This window comes from Podarcis raffonei, chromosome 12 (assembly GCF_027172205.1).
Source record: "Podarcis raffonei isolate rPodRaf1 chromosome 12, rPodRaf1.pri, whole genome shotgun sequence".
NCBI classification, from domain to species: Eukaryota; Metazoa; Chordata; class Lepidosauria; order Squamata; family Lacertidae; genus Podarcis; species Podarcis raffonei.
Genome location: NC_070613.1, coordinates 12,179,074 through 12,201,721, shown reverse-complemented (window position 1 = coordinate 12,201,721; position 22,648 = coordinate 12,179,074).

Sequence of the window (22,648 nt, the reverse complement as noted above, 5' to 3'; positions counted from 1 at the left end):
TTCTCTTTGACATCTGGTGGGAGGGCGTTCCACAGGGCGGGTGCCACTACCGAGAAGGCCCTCTGCCTGATTCCCTGTAACTTGGCTTCTCACAGTGAGAGAACCACCAGAAGGCGCTCGGTGCTGGACCTCAGTGTCCTGGCAGAATGATGGGGGTGGAGACGCTCCTTCAGGTATACTGAACCGAGGCCACACATCAGGAAAGGCTTGACTGGCTGGCTAAACCAGGTGAGGATAGCCAAAGGGTCTCAAACCCTCAGTGATTTGGGGGCTTCCCCTGCATGAGAAGACAGGCTCTGGCAGATTGAGCACACAAGACCAATAGTGGGTCTAACAGTCAAGAAGGCGGTTTCTGCACGTGCTGTCAAGGGAAGTGAGGGGCAGATGGGGCTTGTCAACCTGGGAAGGGGATTTGTGGAGTCCCTAAGATGGGTTTGATGGCGCCTTGTACACCTCCTTCTGGCAACTTCTGCAGCCAAGCTAGTTCCCAGTGTCTTGCTCTGCTTTCCCACATCAGCAAGGCCAAAAGGGAAGGGTCATATCATCTGACAGCCCAGGACCTCCAGACACGCTGCCCAGGCTTGTGCCCCAGGGAGGTCACTTTACTGCTGCTAACACAGCAGCTGGACTTCACCCCTTGAAGCGCACTCCATTGTCTTGAGACAGGTGGATGCCAACAGCAACCTTGATATTTTACATGAGTTGGAAGCCTAAAAATACTTTAAAAATAAATAAATAGGGAAATGCTTGCATCAGCACAAATGAATGCCTTCATCTGCCCCAGCTGCAACAAATAAATATGCATAGCATTGGGCTGATTATCTGGATCCCATGTTGTAGGCAGGCCATGTTAGACCATTGGTCCAACTAGTGTAGCACTGACCGTTCTGACTGGCAGCAGCTCCCTGGGGTTCCAGGCAGGAGCAGTTCCAAGGGGGCAATTGAACCTGCCAGGTAATAAAAAGAACTCGGAAATTCCTGCTTCAATTCCTGCCAGTGGAGTATATCACACAATCACAACTTAGGGAAGGAAGTGCCTATGACTTGATTGAACTCAACAGGCAGAAATCTCCAACAAAACTGCTGCCTTCTGTTTCAAACCAGCTGCACAGAAGGAAAGTTTAGCTGTGGGCAGCGAGGGGCGGGGGAATGACACACACATTTGAGTTGCCTTAGGCCAGGGCATGACTCCTGCATCTATTTCCCTGTGGGCATCCCTGGAGATATTGCACAAAGCAATGTGACAAGCAGCCCCAGTAACTGGAAAGGATTGTTTTTTCCTGTCAAGGACAGTTAGCTTTGCAAACTTTGGTGGCGTTTCATGAGGATTTTTTGAAATTTTTTTAGGCAGTGGAAGCTGGAGTGCTCTTACTGACACCAACCCTCCGTAATGGAGTTTCTGTTCAGTGCTAACCTGTTGGGCTTTCCAGGATCTGAGCTTGCTCATGAAAAAAACATGCCTGTACCATCACTTTCAAGGCAGACTCAGAGCCCACTGCATGAAGTATATCTCTCTGGCAACAGAAAAGAGGCATCAATTCCAGTATAAAAATGCACTGTGGGGTTTAAACTCTTTCAATGGGTGATTTCACAGATTACATTTTTGTAGCTGTAGGCACCCTTGATGATATATGTGTGCTGCACACCTAAAATATCATGGGGTGAATGCAACCACTTTGTATGTAAATGCAAACAGGTGTGATACAGGTGCGCTTGGCAACCAAGTCTGGCTGCAGCTCCCTAACAGATACGAACTTGGCAGCCAGCCCAGGTTTTTTAAAACTTAGCATTGCAGCAAATACTCTGCAGTAAACAAATGGATTTGCCTGTCTGCTGCCTTCTGTTCATCTTCAATTCCCGATAATTTTCTACAAATGTGATCACACAGTAGCAAATGTACCTAAATATGTCACAAAAGGGATTACAGAATGGGTGGGGAGAATGTTAGCTTATTATATTTTGCTGTGCATGGACCAGAGAGGGAGATAATGTTCCAAGGAGGGGTTTTTTTAAAAAAAGGATTATTATTATTATTATTATTATTATTATTATTATTATTATTTTCACATATATAGCAAAACCAGAAGTGAAGCTAAATATAACAAGAGAAAAATCAACCTCCTCTTCCACCTGCACTAAAAGCCAGGTAAGTAATTATATTCATTCTCTTATATAATCACTGTTGTGTGTAATTTGCCTTCTGTGTTGCTTTTATAGAGACTTTATATAGAATGTCGTCAGAGCAATGTCACTGTCTTTATTGGCTAGAGGAAAGCAAGATATTTGAAGGCAGCATTCACAGTGGAAGCCCAGCCATGACATCCAGATTTGTACTGATGCCAGTGATAAAGGTGTTTTGTAGTCCTGATCTATTGGCATACATAAGAAATAGCCTCCAAAGAGCACAAAACGTGTCTGGTTTCTTTTTCCCCGTTCATAAGCACTGCATCATGGGGCATTTTCTAAGCAGTCGCTGGTCTCCAGACATTCTTATACCATAGGTCGAGCCCCCAAGTATGAGATCTCGACGTGTAGCAAGGAAAAAGCCCATAGGTACTAGGGGGAGGGAAGTGGCAGAAGGTGATGATTTAGTGGTAAGGGGAGTGGGGAAACGCTTCTGTACATGCTAGCAGGTTTTTTGTTTTAAAGGGACATGCCCTTTTGTTAGATTAGCCTTTGCCAACCTGGTGCTTTTCAGATGTTTTGGACTACAATTCCCAGCAGGCTGGGGCTGATGGGAGTTGTAGTGCAAAACATCTGGAGAGCACTAAAGGTAAAGGTAAAGGGACCCCTGACCATTAGGTCCAGTCGTGGCTGACTCTGGGGTTGTGGCGCTCATCTCGCTTTATTGGCTGAGGGAGCCGGCATACAGCTTCCGGGTCATGTGGCCAGCATGACTAAGCCGCTTTTGGCAAACCAGAGCAGTGCACGGAAACGCCATTTACCTTCCTGCCGGAGTGGTACCTATTTATCTACTTGCACTTTGATGTGCTTTTGAACTGCTAGGTAGGCAGGAGCAGGGACCGAGCAATGGGAGCTCACCCCGTCGCGGGGATTCGAACCGACGACCTTCTGATAGGCAAGTCCTAGGCTCTGTCGTTTAACCCACATTGCCATGCTGCACCAAATGTTCAGGTAAAGGTAAAGGGACCCCTGACTATTAGGTCCAGTCGTGACCGACTCTGGGGTTGCGGCTGAAATGTTCTGAAATGGAAGCCAAATGCTGTAGATTGTCAGGCTGACACATCTCAGGATTCTGACGAAGAGAATCACATGCCGAGGTGATGCTGAGACCGGTCCCCAGCAGGCTCACTGCACTGACGCCATCAGTGTCCCACCTGCCAGGCCTCTTTTTGACCCTCGAAGCAGCAGCATCTCTTGAAATGTTAGTGCCAGGTCTTTGTAAACCTGCTGCGGCTTGATGAGATTGTCTCCTGCCGGGGCGCTAATTTTCTATTCTCAGCTTCCTTGCGGGATGCAATTAAATGAGGAAAGTTTTTGAAAGTCACTTTTTGTTGCAGGCTCTGTAAGAGGGAAGGAGACTCCCCCAAGCAATGGATTCATTGTAAATAACAAACGCTCTCCAATTATCTAGAAACTGTGGTTTCAGTTTTTTATTTGAAAGTGAATATCTCCCTCTCTCTCTGCGTGATATAAAGCTTTTGCTTACAAATGTTGGAAGGAGAAAAGCACAAGGAATTATATTGGAATTATCACCAGTTACCCACCCCCCACCCCCAATCCCTGCCTTACCAAACTTAATCAATTGCCTGTCAAGATTATCTGCACTTACATTGTATTCAGTTCTTTCCATTAACCAATATGTCATGTGCTGAGGGGCAGGTCTCTGTTTGTTGGAAGAAAGGATAATACCTTGCATTTGCACAGTTTTGTGAAGTGCTCAAAGTACATCCCAGCCACACAATTCTCTCAGTATATTTTTAACAATTATGGTGCTGGAGGAGACTCTTGAGAGTCCCATGGACTGCAAGAAGATCAAACCTATCCATTCTGAAGGAAATCAGCCCTGAGTGCTCACTGGAAGGACAGATCCTGAAGCTGAGGCTCCAATACTTTGGCCACCTCATGAGAAGAGAAGACTCCCTGGAAAAGACCCTGATCTTGGGAAAGATTGAGGGCACAAGGAGAAGGGGACGACAGAGGATGAGATGGTTGGACAGTGTTCTCGAAGCTACCAGCATGAGTTTGACCAAACTGCGGGAGGCAGTGGAAGACAGGAGTGTCTGGCGTGCTCTGGTCCATGGGGTCACGAAGAGTCGGACACGACTAAACGACTAAACAACAACAACAATATTTTTAACTATAACGGACTATTACCGAGATACTTCATTCAACTGGCATTCTGAGCATGCCCTGGAATTATGGGAATCCTTTAGTTTCACTCTGCAGCAGCAGTGGGGAACTCTTCCAGCCATGGGCACAGTTAGGTCTGCCAGGCCTCTGAATTTGACCTGCAATTTGGACAAGCCAGGCCTTCATCTCAGTCACCTGAAATCATATGGCACCGGGAAAGGAGAGATTTGTTACCTTGGTTTAAACACCAGCTAAAAGGGATCTCTGAACTCAGGGAACCAGGCAGAAGGCCTTCTCGGTAGTGGCGCCCACCCTGTGGAATGCCCTCCCATCAGATGCCAAGGAAATAAACAACTATCTGACTTTTAGAAGACATCTGAATGCAACCCTGTTTAGGGAAGTTTTTAATGTTTGATGTTTTATCATGTTTTTAATATTCTTATGCGAGCTGCCCAGAGTGGCTGGGGAAACCCAGCCAGATGGGTGGGGTATAAATAATAAATTATTATTTACTATCATCACCATCATCTCAGTGTTGTGGTGCTAGTGCTAAGATAGGAGACAAAGCGCTGGTTGCTCTTTGACAGCATCAGTATAAGAGGTAAGTGAAATGCTGACTGATCTTTAAGAGCAAAAGGCATCATTTCACACTAACATTCACTCTTCTTTTTAAAGTAAAATGCTGTTTGTTTGTTTGTTTGTTTGCTTGCTTGCTTGCTTGTTTTCTTCTTGATGATCATAATCAGCACTGTTTCCATTCCACTGCGGTTCAGTTATTACAGCCACAATCCCACACTCTTAGGTCATGTGAAACTTACAAAACTCACTCCTTCTCTTGTCCTCTCCTTGGAGCAAATCACTGATAGTGTTTCTTTGCTTCTGTTTCTATCGCCTATATATCAACAGTGAGATCCTCTGCGTCCATCTACTATGTTGAAGCTCTTGGTCCAATCAGGGTGGCTTTGGTGCAGCCTGAAATATATTTGTACCGGCACTTAAAGCAGGCATAGGCAAACTCGGCCCTCCAGATGTTTTGGGACTACAACGCCCATCATCCCTGACCACTGGTCCTGTTAGCTAGGGATGGCGGGAGTTGTAGTCCCAAAACATCTGGAGGACTGAGTTTGCCTATGCCTGACTTAAAGTCTAAATGATTCTGCAAACACTGTGCTTCACGCTGCAAGGCCCTTTTACTTGGTGATATCATTTCGATTCTGGAAAGAAAGAAACATTTTTTCCTACATTTTGGTATTCCAATTGGGATTCAGTAATTCTTGCTAATTCTCCTAAGTAATTATAGTGATTAAAGGTGCAGCACATTATCCCCATCACATGCAATGAACTCTGGATAAAGGATCCCAAACATCCTGCTTCCATGAGTATACCCAGGTTAGTATTATCTTTATGCAGGGACACATGCAGGCTTGGCAACACGCCCCTGTAAGGTAGGGCAACGTGACTACCCACATATTACAGATGCTAAGCTAAGAAAGAGAGTGTCTTGTCTGTGAGGCCACCTTTAGAGTTCATAGGAGAGGCAAAAATTGACTTTCCGCTTACAGCTCCGTTCCATAGCCACCACACTGCCAACATGATTACAGGCACAGCTGTGCGTTTTCTGCATTAAAGGATCCAAATGGCAGACCAAGGAAATTGAAAATGAGTCTCTTTCTCTGCAATTTGCTCATTAAAATGTGTTGCCAAGATTCTATTTTTCCGTATATTCTGATAGTGGTTGTTGCTGCAAGAACAGTGGGTAGGAGATGGGATAAAGAGGGTCACATGCAACCCCATCTCTGAGTGGTGAGAGACTGCTGGGGATTCAGCACTTAATCAGAGCTCTGTCTCATTGGAATCAAGGTCACTGGAGGCTGATGTTCTCTGCAAGGGGATGGAGCCCAGAGGAGTTTGTTTTTGAATCAAGAGGCCTGAAAGGCCTCAGTCTGCTCCCAAACTTCCCTGGAGCAAGTAGCTCACTTGGAGCTGCCATGGGCTGCAACCTTTGCCTTGCCTCCTCCATGGGATCTAATATTGAACCAAAACACAGTAGGGAGAAGCTTGCAACGGCTGGGCTTCTGGGAAAGGGTGGGGGTGATGCAGGAGGTCAAAGGCATTCTGGACGTCTCCCTCCAGCATGACACAAGTTGGCAGAGGGAGCTGGAAACTCTTGCAAGAGCTCAGCCACATGTTTGGCATAACGCATGGAGGAAGATAGGGTAAAGGGAAGAATTTAGCTGGGGCAGCCTGGAGAGTCACTACACCAGGAATTTTAAATATATAGCACAAGTCTGCAGAAAGAAGGCTCAGTTTGGTCCTGAATGGCCTGGCTAATGTTGCAGTATTCTGTTTCCACTTGCTGTTGCAGAGATGGATGGGCTGGTTGGGAGAGTTCCCCTCTCCTGCAGCTGTAGAATCACAGAATGGATCATTTGTTTGGAGTGACTCCTCTGCGGTCTTCTCATTTATTTATAAAAATGTTTATACACCACCAATTCACAAAAACTGTACATGAAACCATACAGCAAAAACCACATTAAAAAGTTAAAATTAGAAATCGTATGTGGGACGATGTATTCTTAATTGCCTGCATAAGCTCGATGGAATAGAGAAATATTCAGCAGGCATAGACGGTGTCTGCTGAATCTCTGTTGGCAGAGTATTCCAGAGGACTGGGCCAGTGACACGAAAGGCTTGGTTTCCTGTTGCTGTCAAATGAGCCTCACCAACTTGGGGAAGGACCAGTGATTGAGCTGAGGCACAAGGGTTTAGGCAGTCCCTGAAGTACCCTGGACCTAAGTTGATCAAGGCTTTCTAAAATAACACAAAGACCTGGATAGCTCAATTGGTTAGAGTGTGGTGCTGATAACACCGAGGTTTCAGGTTCAATCACTGTATGGGACAGCTGCATATTCCTGCATTGCAGGGGGTTGGACTAGAACAGGCACCCCCAAACTCGGTCCTCCAGATGTTTTGGGACTACAACTCCCATCATCCCTAGCTAACAGGACCAGTGGTCAGGGATGATGGGAATTGTAGTCCCAAAACATCTGGAGGATGGAGTTTGGGGATGCGTGGACTAGAAGATCCTTAGGGTCCTTTCCAACTCTTCAATTCTATGACCTTGAAAGAAGCTCAGTAGTAGATGGGCAGATGCTTATAGCAATGGTGTCACATGTCAGCCAGATGTCCCCATCAATAATCTGGCTACTGGAGTTTTCCACCACATCCATAGATATCTGACGTCATAGGGAGGGATGAAAGAAAACACTGTTTCCCATTCTGTCCTGTATTTGTCACTGCAGCACTGTTTCCATTCCACTGCAATACATCTTCCACCAAAACCTGCATCATTTGTCTCATTGTCTGCCATGCTGAAATTGCATAATATATGTAATTTACATAATTACGTGATTTATGTAACTTATGCTATCATTATGTTATTCCACTCATACAAAGATGATACAATGCAAATGGGGGAAAGCCATAATCAATTATGTATCATTTATGGGCTGAAAGTAACAGCTACGGCCAGTGCCGGTCGTATTTGCTGGACCAAATTCCATTCCAGACCTGAGATGAATAAGCGAACATGGGCAATTTCCACTTCCACCTCCACTGGACTTTTCTGACAGCCCTAATCATAGGTAACATGGACTGCTAAGAGTGGTTTGGCTGAATCTAGAAAAGTACAATGGGTTCCCACCCCTCACACCCCTCATATTAAAAAAGAACATTCTTATAAATGCAAAATGTAACCTTTGGCTTCTGTTTGCTAAATGGCATTTGATTCACGCCTTTGCCAGTACTGACAAGCTCTCGTATTTTCCGTTTCAGTTCCTTTGGTGGAATTAGAGTACCAGTGCTTGTGACAATGGAAAGTGGGAACAAAAGCTCTAATGAGCCGTTTGAGAAACACATAATGCAAGGAGGTTCTGCAAAATGGTGAGATAATTAGAAAATGGAGCAGAGCTAGGGAGAGAGCGAGCCACATGCTTAACCCAGTGTTTAATCAAGGGCGGTGGTGTTCAGTCTTTCATGGAACTAAATATGAAAGCAAGGGAAATGGCAGATTGCAGGAAGGAAAGACAGAGAGCCTGCCTTTGCGCCCAGTGCTAAAAATGCCCCTGTTATTGTAGCAAAGCATGAGATGTGCAGCCTGGAGATTGGATGTGTATTCTGCAGAAAATATTTACTGAGTGCACACACTGAAGAGCATAGAAATGTCAACAATGGAGCAAACCTGTTGGACAAATTAAGTTCCATCAATCATTGTTTAGCACCAGACCAAAAATAGGTTAATGCAGTGGTTTTCAAGCAGTGTGCTGTGGCATCCTGGGGTGCCTTGAAGATGGTCAGGGGTGCCACGGGCAACACTGGCCTTTGTCCCTCCCTCCCTCTCTCCTTCCTTCCTTCCTTCCTTCCTTCCTTCCTCTGATGCCCTCTTGTGTCTCTGCCTCCCAAAGGCTTGCACAGCTGTTTACTGCAGCAGCCCTGGCTATAACCTCCACAGGCGAATGGTGCTTCTGGGATGAGACACCTCTCTTTGGGGTGGGGGTGGGAGTGGCTCAGAGACCAGGGACAGCAGCAGCAGCTGCCTGGAGGACTCCCAAGGAGAGGGGAGAGGAGAGGAGGCTGAGGGCACACTCCACAAGGGAGGGTGTCCGAAAAAGGGTGAGAGGCTGCCAGCTCTGCAGGCAAGGGGTGATATAACTGGGTTCCTGAGCCCCACAGGGATGCTGCAGAAAGAATGTAGTTGGTTAAGGAAGCCATGGACTCAAAAAGGTTGAAAACATCTGGGTTAATGTCACACCACAACGGCTTAAGTGCAAATGTGTTGCTTTCTGTTTACAGACTGAAAACAGTCTTGTCCAGAACTCCACTGGGGTAAAGAGCACCCTTCCTGGTCCTTTTTGGGCCAGCAAAAATATACATATGGAGCTGCCTCCAAAGCCCTTTGCAGTAGTGGGACATGGAATTATCTACATGAGTTATATGATTAGTGTATGTTGAACATAGTGCCTAGTGAAATATACTCGGAGTCGAGTGTGAATTTCATGCTTTTTATTCAGCTCATAGTTGCAATGAATGAATCTTTCCCCAAAACATCTAGCTATATATACATTATTTACACAATGGGCCCCGAGTGATTGGCTAAGTCCAGGCTGCTCCTGTATGCCAATCAGGTTGTGGATTCACTTCCTCCAGAAGCCTGATTGGCTGCTCCTGCAGGCCAATCAGGTTGCTGATTCACTTCATCCAGGAGCCTGATTGGCTGCTCCTGTATGCCAATCAGGTTGCAGATTCACTTCATCCAGAAGCCTGATTGGCTGCTCCTGCAGGCCAATCAGGTCGCTGATTCACTTCCACCTGGAGCTGGATTGCGTGGCTCCTGCGGACCAATCAGACTGCTGCATTCTGGATCCTATTGTTCTAGGATTCAGCTCAGTACATAACACCTAGATTGCTCTCTTTTGGACCCAGAGTAAGCTGCAATAACTCTCAGCATCTGTAGAGCATTGTTGTGAGCTGTAAGGTACAGTACTGTTATAGCCTAATCTTTATCCCCTCTGTTACTCCCCTTCTCCCTCATCTCCTACTTCCGTATGTGTTAAATGTGTTACATAAAAGGGGGGAAGCAATAAAGTATTAATTTGAAAAACAGCAATAACCTCACCAGCCAAGGAAATAATTACGCTTTACTAGTGACAATATCAGTGCATTATGCTAGGAGCATCTTCAAAACAGAAGGACTTCCCATTATGATACCGGGATCTTTTGCTTTAAATGTGTAAACAACTACATATTTGTTACTCAGCACCATCTGGATAGGCCCTAGGAATGAATGGCAAACTTAACAGAAGTTAACCAAGTTGGTATTGGGTCAAAAACCAATATAAATTTGTAGCATGGATATATCCAGAATGGTGAAACATTTGCCATGCTGGGCATAAACTGGAATAAAATATGCAGGATCCTTTACCTTGATTGCTGAGTTTTGCCTCCCAGTAGGGGAAAGGCTGTAGCTCAGTGATGGTGCATCTACTTTGCGTGCAAAAGGCCCTGGGTTCAATCCCTGGCATCTCCAGGAAGGCCTGTGAATGTTCCCTGCCTGAAAACCTGGAGAGCCACTGCTGGTCAGTATAGACCTGATGGACCAATAGTCTGATCTGGTCCTAAGCTGGGGGAAAAACAGCAAAGACCTGATGAAGAGAGCACAGCAGAGGTTATATTTTCTGAGAATCCTCCAGAAAAATAATCTCTCAAAGGACCTGTTGATGGCATTTTACCATTGTACTGTTGAAAGTGTATTAACTTATGGTCTGTGTGTGTGGTTTGGGAGCTGCACGGTCAGGGAAAAAACAATGCTGTCCAAGGTTGTAAAGACTGCGGAGAGAATAATTGGGTGCATTCTTCCCACCTTGGATCAAATCTATGATTCCAGTTGCCATAAGAAAGCTGCAGAGATAGCGCAGGACAGTGCACACCCCGGAAATGATCTCCTTCAGCTTCTGCCTTCTGGAAGAAGGTACAGGGTTATAAAGACTAGGACTAGACGTCTGAGAAACAGTTTCTATCCAAATGTGATTTCAGTTTTAAACACAGTGTAAGATAGTCTCTATGTGAGTATATGGTATTCAATTATGGGATATCAGAGTTTTTAGGGGCTAACCAGGCTGGGATAGTTGGGATAGCAGGCTTGTTGGTTTTTGAATGTCTGATGTAGATTTTTCAATTTTGTTGTTCTGTATGGGACAATGGCAATAAAGATTATCGTATCGTAAAAAGCAGAGTCCTATGTTCCCAGTGATGTCTGGACATTTGCAGAAGCAAATGGTCCCATGTGGACTCATCTCAGAAACCATGCAGAAAAACGTGCAGACCGAGATTTTGCGAGGTATCTGGAAGAAATCTGTGCTAATGGGCCCACGTTCAACCAGAATCTTTGAGAAACAGGAACTGCGACATGTGAACAGTCTGCTGTCTCAAGAGCACACACACACAAAAAGCCGTTCCAAAAGTGTGTTGTTTGAGGGTGGAGGATCAATGTTGATTTGAGCTTGCATTTTGACAGCTCAAGGGTGCACAGCAATATACAAAATGTACATCAAATGCACTCGATTGCACTAGCAGAAGCAAAACAAAATAAAAGGAGATCCTTGGGGAAATTAAGATGATCACAATACTCTGGAGAGGCAAATTAAATAACTGCAAGGCAATTGGGGAGGTAAGTGGCACCATTAAAAGGCATTTGCAAAGGAACTCTTGGGACTGTCAGTGCTCAGCAGGCTTTGGCATGGATGGGGAAAGGCTGCAGCTCAGGGGAAGAGCATCTGCTCTGCCTGCAGAAGGTCCTGGGTTCAGTCCCCAATGGCATCTCCAGGTATGTCTGAAGCCCTGGAGATCCTACACTAGCAGTCTGTGTAGACCAGGGTTTCCCAAACTCAGGTCTCCAGCTGTTGTTGGACTACATCTCCCATCATCCTTAGCTAGCAGGACCAGTGGTCAGGGATGATGGGAACTGTAGTCCAAAAACAGCTAGAGACCCAAGTTTGGGAAACCTTGGTGTGACCAGTGCCAGTCTAGGTAGACCAATGGTCTGATTCAGCATGAAGTATCTTGCTGTGTTCTGTGTCTCTTGCAATGGGACTGGATCCCAGAGGGTTCTAGTGTATTGTGGCAAAGCTGTATTTTGCGATGTTGTAGAAATGTGAAATTGCAAAAATGGGACACTGAAACTGACAGATTCCCACCCAACAGCACCTGAACAGGCTGGGTCTAGGTACATACTTGTTTTCTTCCTTCTGTCCCACCACTCTCTTTAACAAGAATTCTGATAATTTCTTTCTTTTTCCTGACCAAATCATACATTACAGTAATTCAGCAGCTCACAGGCTGAGAACCACCATAATCATAGTTACATTTCTCACACAAATTTCCCACTGGCAGTGCATCAGATTAAGTGTTCATAGTAAGTAGGAACTGTGCAAACTATAGATTTAATATGCCACTGTGACAGGCCTGGCTATACGGGTGTCAAGAAATAAATGAGGAGGATATTGTATCTGCTGCAGGGACTGGGTTAGAGTGATTTGATTCCCTGAAGGTACCTTTCTGAAACTGTGGCTTTAAAATCTCATACTGTGCCTGGAAATTAGGCCGCCACTTTTACTTGCAAAACAAGAATACCTGGAATATCCAGCAAGTTTTACTGATCGAAAGAGGAGGTAGAAGGATTGCAATCGTTCACACTGGTGGAGGATCAAAATGTTGAATACTGCTCTATGACTGGGGGTGGGGTGGGGAGGAACTTGGTTCTGTTTATATTTAAAGAGCAACCCATGTAATTCCTAATTTGCAGTTCCTGAAACAACAAGCAAACTGAAAAGCATCCTTCCTTCAAAATTCACACTTCTCTGAATTTTGCAATGAGGTTCTCTATCCAAAGTCCAATGCCTGAGCCCAACCAGTCACGCAGAGTCCCTACTCATGAGGAAGTACATTGAGATTTCTTTACAGAAATGGCATTCTGTATGTTCTTGCCAAAGGTAGAAGATGCAATGCCAGGGCAAAAAGCATAGCCTCATTTCACACTGTAGACAGAATTATGCCCTACATGTAAGTAATGCAGGGCTAGTATTAGGAATCCTACAAGCAGATGCAATGTGTTTTTGTGCACAGAGAACAGCTCCCACAGTGCTCTCCTGCCTAAATCCTGCCACAACCATCCATCATAATGATTGGGCATCCTGCTAGTAAATGAGATAATTGATAATCTGGCCACAATTTGACAGTACTCAGAATCCACCACAACAGCTTCCGTTTGCCAAGCAACAAGACAGGCCCTAGAGATATCAGAGAGAGAGGATGCTTCCTGTTGTTATTGTGTGTTGATTCATATTCTGATATTGAACAGAGCCTGGGTCTGTCTGCCTGACTGTCTCTCTCCATCCTGTTAGGGTATTCTTTTCCACCTTGTTGTTGGAAGTAGAACAATCTGTTCTCAAAATACCCTGGCTAACAACTTCAATTTGGCAGCTTCAGGTCAAGTACTGGTGTTTGTCACCAGTATGTCCTGAGTGGGCATGATGTGATATCATTCCAGACCAAACAATTACATCCATAAAAACAAGAAGACTCCTATATTCTCATGGTATGTGAAAGCAATTTCCGCCCAAACTACAGTGGCTAGGAAGCGATGAAGGATTGCTGGAGCTGTTCAAAGACCTGCATTGACACACAATTGTCTAAAGACCACTTTTTGTAGCAAATGAACTTCAGCAGCACGGACTAAGCCACAGCTGTTAGCTCCAGAAACATTTTCGTCCACAGGGAAGGACTTGATTGCTCTCTTCTTCCACGAGAACTTGGGAACAATGCATACCCTTTTTTAATGCCTCTGGTGGATGATGAAATGATTTCTGGGGAAAATGTATGTTTTATTCTAGGATGTCAAAGGGCTGGAAATACCTTCCTTTCTTCAGTTCACAAGGACTCTTCCGATCAACTACAGTGGTACCTCGGGTTAAGTACTTAATTCGTTCCGGAGGTCCGTCCTTAACCTGAAACTGTTCTTAACCTGAAGCACCACTTTAGCTAATGGGGCCTCCTGCTGCTGCTGTGCCGCTGGAGCACTATTTCTGTTCTCATCCTGAAGCAAAGTTCTTAACCCGAGGTACTATTTCTGGGTTAGCAGAGTCTGTAACCTGAAGCGTATGTAACCTGAAACATATGTAACCCTAGGTACCACTATAGTAGTAACTCTATTCCTGACAAAGGAGGAACCAACAACTACCACCAAATGTAATGCCCTCCCATATGAAACCCTCATCAGATCAATGCTGCAACTGCTTTGTATTTGTAGCCCCACTCAAGATCCCCAGTTAACAAATGAGCAGGGCTGCTTGGCACCTTTTTAAAAAACCAGATCTCCTTCTGTGACTTCAGCAGCAGCTGGATACCTGGTAATTTGGATGGGGAAGCTTACCCATCATTTTCTTATCTCTACCCCAGGGGAAGTTTTACATTGTCAGTGTTCAATGGGTCATGCATGGAATCAGGGTCTGTAACAAAAACCAGAAAAGTGCCTGGCAACGCTCTAACCTGAATAGTACATTCTCTGGGTGGTGATGGTTACATTTGTTAATCAACTTATAAAGGTAAAGGTAAAGGTACCCCTTCCCGTACGGGCCAGTCTTGCCAGACTCTAGGGTTGTGCACCCATCTCACTCTAGAGGCCGGGAGCCAGCGCTGTCCGCAGACACTTCCGGGTCACGTGGCCAGCGTGACAAGCTGCATCTGGCGAGCCAGCACAGCACACAGAATGCCGTTTACCTTCCCGCTAGTAAGCGGTCCCTATTTATCTACTTGCACCTGGGGGTGCTTTCGAACTGCTAGGTTGGCAGGCGCTGGGACCGAGCAACGGGAGCGCACTCCGCCACGGGGATTAGAACCGCCGACCTTTCGATCAGCAAGTCCTAGGCGCTGAGGCTTTAACCCACAGCGCCACCCGCGTCCCTACCTGCGTCAACTTATACACACACACAAAAGTCTCAAAGTGACTTAACAAAATAGAATGCAAACTGATAAAAACTACTAATCCAGAAAATGCACAATACCTAAAATGCTCATCCAATAACATAACAACACAGACAAGTCTGTTAAGACCAGTATCGGAAACTTTATTGTCATTTTTGCTTTGCATTTATGTACTTATGCCTAAATTGGGTTGTTTTTTTTAAAGAAAACTTTTTTATTGGATTTTGTAAACAAGTATCATAGGAATAACAAACAATACAAATAAATAGACCAAGTCTTTCCATATCATTTGTGTATCACAAAAATAGCACAATAAATTTGCAGTAATATTGACAACATATGGTTCGTTATTAGTGGTCAATGTACAAGTTATTGGTTCATGAATTGTTTAAAACAAAAACAAAGGGGAAAGATCAGAGTTAACAGATAACATTCAACGTTGCATAGCTTAAAGCCTAATCAGGAGCCCTTGTGGTTGTGCATAGATTAAATATGAGTAATAGTCATTTTTTCTCTTATGTTACCAATGAAACAATATAAAGTGGTGGTATACTGATGAATGTGGTAGGGGTTTTAAAATGAGGGTAATAATCAATGTTTAAGTTTAAATTTAGATCAAGCAGATTGAGCCAAATGCTTATGGGGGGCAGGATTGTTCATTTCCTGGAATACTGGCATACATTATGAAATTAACCCTTTGGGGTAAAGTCATCTTTCTTGATCTGTCCACATGTCAACCGCAGTTTATTTGTTGATCTCTCAAACAGGGCTGTTTCCCAGCCCTCCTTTTTAAAGGGGATTGTGGGGTTTTATTTACAGATGGATGTGCCCTTTACGCAGTGGGGGCTGGTACTCAATATGACTGGTAGGGCGGAGGGCAGGGAGTCTAACAGGAAGTGCAGCCTTGTTCAATGATCAGGAGAGCCATATCCTGATTGGTTGTCATTGAGGTCAGTGGGAGCCAGCTGAGGGCAGACTGAAGTTGGTGACACAGTGCTCCATTCATTCTAATGGACCAGCCTCCATTGCCTTTACAACTGATACACTGTGCATCAGTGTTCTCAGATATCTGCACCCACGTACAAAATGCAGGATGACAAAGGCCCCTCCTCAGATATTTTTGACAGGCAAAAATGTTTGTCCCACCCAACATAAGCCATGAAGCGCCTTTGCTAATTAATTCTGGCACATAACAGCCGGTGCTTGTGCCACTGGTCTTTGGGAAATCACAGTCAATTGGCACCCCGGCACCCCAATGCAAAGAGACAGAAAACCAATTTCCTCCCCATCTTAATTTGACTGTTCTGATCTCTTACAGTAAACACTAAGCTGCTTCTCTAGGAATAAAAATGTCATTTTCATCCTGAAAGCCGGATGTCAATTTTAATTAAGCTGCTTATTTACAGATCTATATCGTGATTTGCGCCTCGCGGAGGAGCTCAGAGCAACGGGTGGTGTTTTTCTCTCCTGGTCTTTGCTTTCAGAGAAAAATAGCTGGTACAGTTTGTACAGCTACAAAGGCCCCTCTTTGTACCACATGTTTTCCGTCACAAAAGGAAGCCTCTTTGAAAAGTGACAGACCTAGGAAGAAGGGGAAATGTAGACAGATTTCTTATGAGATGCTATCTACCCTTTAAAAAGTATAATGAATGCTGTCCTTCTTTAGAATTCATTCTCCTGGCTATCACTGGTACAGAAACACTATCACATCCAACCCATATATTTTAAAGCTCATTAAAATCACATTGCTTCCCCCAAAGATTTCTGGGAACTGTTGTTTACCCTTCACAGAGCTTAAATTTTCAGAGCACTTGGCAAACTCCAGTTCCCAAGATCCTGGGGCAGAGGGCACTGCAGGGGCGTGGAGAGACTTCCTGTCCCTGAAATCCACAGCTATGGAATTTTGGTGGTTGCTCAACAACTTTGGTCCACTCCAGGCGCCGGTGGGAGTTGCTATGCTGCTGATCCTTTGGGAGATACCATGGCCTTAAAATGTGTGCTAAACATGTGTTGGATGTTGGAATTCCTGATCTATGATTGCAGTCATGGGATTTTTGTCTTTCACGTCATGGTATATGTTTTGACTCCACAGAGTAGGAAGTGACGAAGACAGGATGTTCGTGTTACTGTGTTCTGTGAAATGGGACTATTGTCCTTTGTTCTTTTTCTCTTTGCTGTCTGATGCTAGAGAGAGAGGGAGCCATGTTGCAGTGCTCCGTGTGTGTTTATATGTAAATAAAATAGATTAGCCAAAATGCTGAGTTGCTGAGGTCTGTCACGCAAAATGCGCAAACTCTGCAGATCCCTAAGTGTGCCGGTGTCGGTTGGCATTGGTTGCTGTGATGTTCGGGCAGAAGAAAGCTTATGAAGCTCCCGAACGATCGACCAGAAAGGAGGGAACATGCCAGTTGGGCATGTGTCTCTGCCAGGGTCCTACTCGAGTGTAGGCTGAGCTCCTGGCAACGCTGTGTGAATGTGAACTTTCTGACAGTAAGAGCTGTTCAGTAGTGGAATGGTCTCCCGACTCAGTGGATTCATGTAGATGTTAAACAGAATGGGGATAAAATCAAACCTTGAGAAACCCCAAAATGAAGGCTCCACTGGGCCAAAGCATCACCCTCTGGAAATGGCTATCCAAGTGAGATCAGATCCATCACAAAGCAGTACCACCCACCTCTACCTCAGACAGCTGTTCTAGAAGGATACCATGGTTAATCTTCTGTAGATGTTTTTGAACCTGATGGATCCGTAATTCTAGGCCTAAGATTACTGATTCAGGGCACTGCTGTCTTTAACAAAAAAACTGTTTTTTATTTTATTGCTATGATACTATATGCTTGTGAGCAGTGGCGTAGCGTGGGGGGTGCAGGGGGGGCTGGCCGCACCGGGCGCAACATCGGGGGGGGCGCTCGCACTCGCAGCTCTCTGCCCCTACCTGGCTCACTCAGGGTTAGGGGGCATAAATTACTTGCCTTGCCCCGGGTGCTGACAACCCACGCTACGCCACAGCTTGTAAGATGATAGTTATGCCCTTTAAAAAGAACTAAATGCAGTGAAGGGGGGCAAATTCTAGGCATGGAAATGGTAGTTGAAGTCAGCAGAACAGTTAGAGAGTTTATGGCTTCTGCTTCATCACTTCTATAAAAATCGGACATTAATCTCCTCCTTACCTGCCAAACGCAGTGTTTCTTTTCCCTGCTGAGTCAGCAGGACCTGGGCAGGGGCTGAATTACTTAAATGAGTGATGGGAGCAGCAAAGCTTTGCACTCCGTGCAGGTTGTTACTGCCCCTTGCAGAAAGAGAGCTATTTATTTGCAAGTGGCATAATCACATAAGACAGTTAGGAGAACTACTCAAGAGAAGTGACAAGATTGGTTCTTGCTTTCCCATCTCCTGGTCTGTGGCGCCTGCCAAACTGCATCAAAGGTCCAAAACAATCAGGCAAGTTTCTTCTGCAGTGACTGCCTGCATCCTTTTTACACAAAAATTCCGATCCTATGCAGCACTAGCTCTGCATAGGATTGAGCCTAACTCTGTATTGAATTATGCTGAGAAAGCATTGCAAAGCTCTGATCGGGTTACCTTTGCAATCCAGGCCAGGGAACTGCAATTTCCTAGCAACCTAGACTGAACTCTGTCACTGATTTCTCATCTAGCCTCAGGCAAATATTCCTGTAGACAGTAGGGGCCCAGTGAAGAGAATGGGTGCTACAGTTTCATTTCCTCCTGTTGCCTCTGAACATTTAATGGAACAAGCGGGATTTGGGGGCTGAAACCTGACAATACTAATCTAAATGAATGAAAACAATGTGGTAGCCAATGTGCTAGAGACTTCCAGAAAAGGTATAACCAGTGGGGGACCTTGGGGTCTCAAATTTCAGCAGTTCCTGCAACGCCAATATTCAGCATCCCCTGCCTCTTGCCCTCCATTCTACATCATAGCTGTGGCGCCCCCAAGGCTCCATGCCCAGTACGATGGAACTGGCCGTGCTCCCCTAAATTCGCCTTTAAATTCGACCTGAGTCCTCATGGAGCTTGCTGGCTCAGAACTTGAGGTTTTCACTGTACTTTTAAAACTATGGTTTAAATGGGAGGAACAGCAATTGTGGTTTATGTCATGGGCTCCTTCCCAAGGACCAAGTGAGTGAGGGGCACCAGCAAAAGGATGAAGATGCCACAATAAATTAGTACCGTCTTTTTCGCTCTATAAGACGCACCTAGTTTTTGGAGGAGGAAAACAAGAAAAAAAATATTCTGAATACCAGAAGCCAGAACAGCAAGAGGGATCGCTGTGCAGCGAAAGCAGTGATCCCTCTTGCTGTTCTGGCTTCTGGGATAGCTGCACAGCTTGCATTCACTCCATAAGACGCACACACATTTCCCCTTACTTTTTAGGAGGGAAAAAGTGAGTCTTATAGAGCCAAAAATACGGTAGTTTTAAAACAGGGTGGCTTTTTTTTTAATAGACCGTGGGCCACGTTTCATTCTGGGAAGCCTTCCAAGGGCCTTATGCCAGGTGTGGCCAGAGCCAGAGACATAAATAATTGGAGTAACAAATGCAAATTTCACCTTTGTATAGTAGGCTAGCTTCTACACTCACCTCTTTATCCTCCATTCATACATGCGAAAGGCATTATCAGAGTTCAAGGAAACATTCCAGCCAGGCACGACCACTCACGGTGGGCAGGATTTGTGAGGGGCGTGGCCTGGAGAGAGTTCCAAGGGCCACAATAAGCCTGGAGGGCCACATTTGTCCCCTGGCATTGAGCTTCCCCACCCCTGGTTTAAAGAGATAAGGCAAATCTCCAGACTCAGAAACTCTGTTGCTACTGATGATCAGGGAATTCTAGCTTGTGAAAAAAGATGGGTGATTCTCTTTCAGTCTAGGAAGTGTTTACTATAAAGCCTAGATAGAGTGGGATGGAGTGCAGGAAAGATGACAGGCTCTACATTTTAAGGAGCGAAGGGATGCAGCCAGACCTGCTGCTATCTAGGCTGGCTGGCTGAGAATAAATATGAGCCTCACCCAGTGACACCTTATCAAAGAGAGCAATGCTCAGTGACTGCAGCTTAGTGTCTGAGGGGAGTTGAAAAAAACCGATTGCACATTTGCACACATTTGAGGGAGGTGAAATGAGGAAATAGCACTTCTTCCAAACAGTATTCAGCCTGATGGGGAAATCCAAGCTGTTGCCTTGACAACATTTCACTCTTGACATTTTAAAAAGACCACTTTAGCAAGGGGTTATCTGTAGCATATTATGAAGGGAAATTGCCAAGGGAATCTAAAGGTGTCAAGGAGACCAAATGCTGCTTGGCTTCTTGAACAACAATGAAATATTAAATGAAAATCCTGCAGATATTTATGCTGAGCTTCAGGACCAACACATGTTACTTAGCATATTTTTTTACACACAACACATGCATTTTTTATTCTAAAATTGAATTGTATGAATAAGGCAAAAATACTCATTGACGTGTAGGTGGGTTCAGGCGTGACCCAAGGCTGAGATTCAGCTCAAAAAGGACTTACATCAGGAACAAGAACAAGAATGACAAATGGGGCACTTGGCCCAGCATATATACCTTAAGCTGGCCCAGACAAAACACACACACCACCTGTGATAGGTCACCCTAATGCTGCAATTAGCGAATCACAACACTAGCCCTATCTCAGCAGGGATTGGCTGCCTTCCAGCTCCTAACAATGTCATTGGAGGGTTTTAGAATCCTCTCTGTCTCTTGTTATGCAGAGCTCCTGAAGGACTAGACTTGCATTGCATGCATACAGCCTGGCTTTGGCCAAAATACCTGCATATGTAACACTCATCACCAGTAAATTTTCTGTAGCTTTAGCCTCCTTCAGACATGCTAAGGCCATGCTGGCTGGGGTTGATAGGAGTTGTGGCCCAAACCATCTGGAAAGGTTGTTAAGGAATGTGTGTGTAGGGTAGAGGGGGAGTTGGACTGCAAACCGTCTCCTTCCTGGTTACTTGAATCCATTGGTTCAGATCCTGACCTCCGAAGCGGCAGAAAACAAGCTTGTTCCATTTTCCATTTGACAACCCTTCCGATATTTGAAGATGGCTATCGCATGACTTCCTCGTCTTCTCTTCTCCAGCGTAAAGATACCCAGCTCCCTCAACTATTCCTCATAAGGCTTGGTTTCCAGACCCCTGATCAAATTGGTTGCCCTCCTCTGAACATATCCCAGAAGGCACCTCCGTGAGCAGGTGGAGATGAGTGGAGAAGCAGCTGTGTGGAGTACCTGGCACAGGGATCAGCCCACTGCTGCCCAAGGTGCTCAGGTGAGGTTCCAACACCACATCTGAGCTGCCAGTCCCAGCACCTGCGGTGTCCTGTCTTTGCACCAGCATGTCTGGTTTGGCCTGTTCTCTTGCAGCTTTGCCTGTTGGTGGCTCACCTCATGTGCCCCCCCCCCATTCCTTTTTATGGCATCTTCCAGAAAACCCAGCACAGCATAACATGGAAACTGGCACTTATATGCTTGTTTCACAGTAAAAAGGTAAAGGTAAAGGTACCCCTGCCCGTATGGGCCAGTCTTGACAGACTCTGGGGTTGTGCGCCCATCTCACTTAAGAGGCCAGGGGCCAGCGCTGTCCGGAGACACTTCCGGTTCACGTGGCCAGCGTGACAAAGCTGCATCTGGCGAGCCAGCGCAGCACACGGAAACGCCGTTTACCTTCCCGCCAGTAAGCGGTCCCTATTTATCTACTTGCACCTGGGGGTGCTTTCGAACTGCTAGGTTGGCAGGCGCTGGGACCGAGCAGCGGGAGCGCACCCCGCCACGGGGATTCGAACTGCCGACCTTTCGATCGGCCAGCCCTAGGCGCTGAGGCTTTTACCCACAGCGCCACCCTGTTTCACAGTACTTTACCTAAATTATAATGAATTGCTTAGCGGCAAAGCGCTGTGTGCATTGGAGCAGGGGGAGCCTGTAGCCCCCCCCCATTTTTCAGGTTCTCCAATTTTATATAAAAATGTCTTAGCAGCTGATTATATCTCGGCAACAAGTTGATAAGAACTACATTTTACAGGTACTTCACTCTCCTTCCTCTCTCGCTCCCTAATTCATATTCAGATCCCACCACTCTCAAGTGCTCTCTCTGCATGCCTTTCTTTTGGAAACATGGTTCTCAGTTTTGATTCACTGGTATTTTCTCCACATGACCTAGATAGTGAAATGTCTTACGAAAGCCAAGACATGATTAGCTACCTGCGTGCGTGCTTGCATATCCAGAATTTAAATGAATCACCCACGATCACTGCAGGCCACAGCATCGGCAAATGATTTTGAAATCGGTGAGCTTTCTGGAACAATTGCTGGGTCCTTGGCACTTGTGACATAAAGGTTCACTTTCCCCCTCCTGCACTGAAATCCCTGCAACAGGGTAGCATCTGGTCCCCAAACTTACCAGGAGCCCCTACCCATCTGTTACCCCAGGAATGGAGAACCTGCAGGCGAAAATTGGCCCACTGGGGATTCAAATTTGGCATGTGATGCTGTTTTCCCCACAAGCCCCTGCCCTCCCTCTGACATAGTATGTGACATCAGGCAGAGATGTGGTGCCAGGGCATAATCGCGAGTCCTAAAGTGTACTCCTGGTTGTGTCAAAGCCTGCTGAATCAACTGTGTGAGCAAGTTTTCCCTGACAAACTTGTTTGTACAACCAATTATTATTATTATTATTATTATTATTATTATTATTATTATTATTATTATATTTCTATACCACCTTTCATTCAAGAATCACAGGGCAGTTTACCATATAAAAAC